Source organism: Propithecus coquereli, unplaced genomic scaffold, assembly GCF_000956105.1.
Source record: "Propithecus coquereli isolate 6110/MARCELLA unplaced genomic scaffold, Pcoq_1.0 Scaffold73, whole genome shotgun sequence".
Taxonomy (NCBI): domain Eukaryota; kingdom Metazoa; phylum Chordata; class Mammalia; order Primates; family Indriidae; genus Propithecus; species Propithecus coquereli.
This window is the reverse complement of record NW_012153396.1, coordinates 301,939-304,919: the sequence shown is the minus strand read 5'-3', so window position 1 is coordinate 304,919 and position 2,981 is coordinate 301,939.

The window sequence follows — 2,981 nt, the reverse complement described above, 5'->3', positions numbered from 1 at the left end:
TTCCCCTGCTCTCTAGGTAGGATGTACATAGTACTAGATGCTGCGCCTTCTCCTGGACGTGTCAAAAATATAATCCGAAACCTCAAATAGCAAAGGGGGTTAAAAGGTCACTGGAGAATCAGAGACCACACTATAGATCAAATGAACCCCCACATCTGGAGATCACAACAACTCTATTCCACTGATTCTACCCACGTCAGAAAACAAGTCACTCAGCCTCTCTGGACCTCAGTGTCCTCATCTGTAAAATGAGAACTTTGGGTTAAGTGAACTCTAATCTAAGGTCACCTATTGTCTGATTCTTTGTCAGATGGTCCCTGTTCCAGCTGCTACTGTTTTCGTATTTCCTCTTCACATTGACTTATATATTGGATACACCCTTTTAAGAAGTTTTAAAGTTATTAATAGCTTTAATTTTGGTCGCTATTTCTACATAAATGCAATGTGCCTTTTAGAATGCATGCTTGTGAAACTTAACACAGACAATGTGATCTGAAGATCCCCTCACCCCCAGGGATAATGTCGTGATTTTTCCTTGATATTAAAAAATCACTTGACTCTTGCCATCCAAATTTCTTCCAAGCAGTGATGCAGTGAAAATTTAATGGAAACTAAACATGCCTCAAGGGATACTCACCTTGTTAGGTTTTTAAAAGAAAAAGATTGACCTCGCTTGTGGGAAATTAGTTAAATTGAACTTTAAGACAAGTACATGGGATTACCGCAACAGCATCTGAGATGTACATAGTAGACTTTTATCATGTGTGTACCTAATGTCCTGGAACTCCACTAAGTCTGGGTATGGGTGGGCAGTGGGAGGGGTGAGAAAACTGGAGAGGCAGTGAAAGGAAAGATGGAGAGATAGGGAGAGAAAGAATGAACAACCAAAATAACGCTAAGGGAGATGCAAAAAAAATGAAGAGCAACATAAAGGGTAATTATGTGCGAAAATCTAAATAAATATAAAACAATAATAGTGTCTCACGGGATTTAAAATATATATAGAATTAAAAATGGGTTACAATAATAGTATACATACTGAAAGCAGGTAAATGGAAGGTATTCTAACATCCTTCTATTTTCTTTTTTTTTTTTTTGTGGTTAAGTAATTTTATTATTTTTCTAGTGGTTGCCAAATAGTGATATTATAATTCCATCATTCCCTCTACATTCACTCACTGGTTTTTTCCTCATCCCGAAACCATACCTCACCCCGAGTCTGTGGAAAAATTGTCTTCCATCAAACCTCTCTGCTAATGATAAGCTGTATTTGCAGCTGCTCCCCAGCACTAGCATCACCGCCTCAGCTCCACCTCCGATCATCAGGCATTAGATTCTCGTAAGGAGTGCACAACCTAGATCCCTTCCCTGCGCAGTTTACAGCAGGTTTCCTGCTCCTGTGAGAATCTAATGCCGCTGCTGATCTGACAGGAGGCGGAGCTTATGCGGTGAGGTAAGCGATGTGAGCGGCTGTAAATACAGATGAAGCTTCCTTGTTGCCAGCCACTCACCTCCTGCTGTGCAGCCGGTTCCTAACAGGCCACAGACTGGTATCGATATCTGTCTGGTATCGGTCTGTGGCCCAGGGGTTGAGGACTGCAGTGCTACAACATGAATGAACCTTGAGGATATTATGGTAAGTGAAATAAGCCAGACATAAAAAGACAAATACTGTATGCTTCCACCTACAAGATGTACTTAAAGTAGTTAAATTCAGAGTCAGAAAGTAGCATAGTGGTTGGCTAAGGGGACGGGGGAAAGAAGAATTACTGTTTAATGGGTATAGAGCTTCAGTTTTACAAGATGAAAAGTTACAGAGATGGATGATGAAAAGCTGCACAACATTATGAATTTATTTAATAGCACTGAACTGTGAAAATGGCTAAATGGTAAGTTTTATGTTATGTGTATTTTACCACAATAAAAAAATTGGAAAAAGAAACTTAACACTGTCACAAAAACATGTATGTAACTAAAAATAGACTAAACTGGATTACATCAAAATTAAAAACTTTGGTGCTACAAATGACACCATTAAGAAAGTGAAAAAAACAAACCACATAATGGGAAAAAGCTTTTGCAAATCACATCTGATAAGGGACTGGTATCCAGAATATATAAAGAACTCTCATAACCCAGTAAGAAAGGCAAATAATTCAAAAATGGATAAAGGGCTTGAATAGACATTTCTCCAAAGAAGATGTACAAATGGGCAAAAAGCACATGAAAAGATGCTGAACAGCATTAATCATTAGGGAAATGCAAATTACTATCAGGAGATGTCACTCCACCCCCACTAAGATGGCTATAATAAAAAAAATGGAGAAATCAGAACCCCGGTGCACTGCCGTTGGGAAATGGAAACTACTAATAGGGAAACGGATAACACCAGCATATCCATTCGATGGCATTTATTCAGCCACTGAAATTCATGCTCATAAAGAGTTGGACACAAGAGAGAAACATAGTGAGGAAACAATCTCAACTGTGGGCCAGAAAGAGAGATGCCTTTGATGGGGCTATGGGCTGCAGATGGAAAGTTGGAAGTTGCCCTAAAGTGAGCCAGGAGGGGTGGGTAGTGGGGGTGCAGGGGACCAGTGATGCTTACTTAGACAGTATCCCGAATCTGGACGTGGTGGAGGCATTAATTCTTGGCCCCTGCCTTTGCCCCAAGGGATGCTCAATCTCCTGTATCCTCAGCCAGTCCCTGCACCCATCCCCTGCTGGGCTGGGCTCAAAGCTCCCAGGTGGTACCAAGGCACTGAGGGGTGCCTTGTGTGGGCATTTAGCCCCTGCCATGATCTACATCAGCAGCCTCCTTCAGCCACCCCAAATACACATACAATTTTAATAAATCTTGCAAACACAGGTTCAAGATAAAATTCCTAATGTGCACCTCACTCCCAAATGGATTGAGAACCCTTATAAAGAAACCCCAGCTTTGGCCCTCTGGGGCAACCAGGTCCTTCTTCAGGCTATGT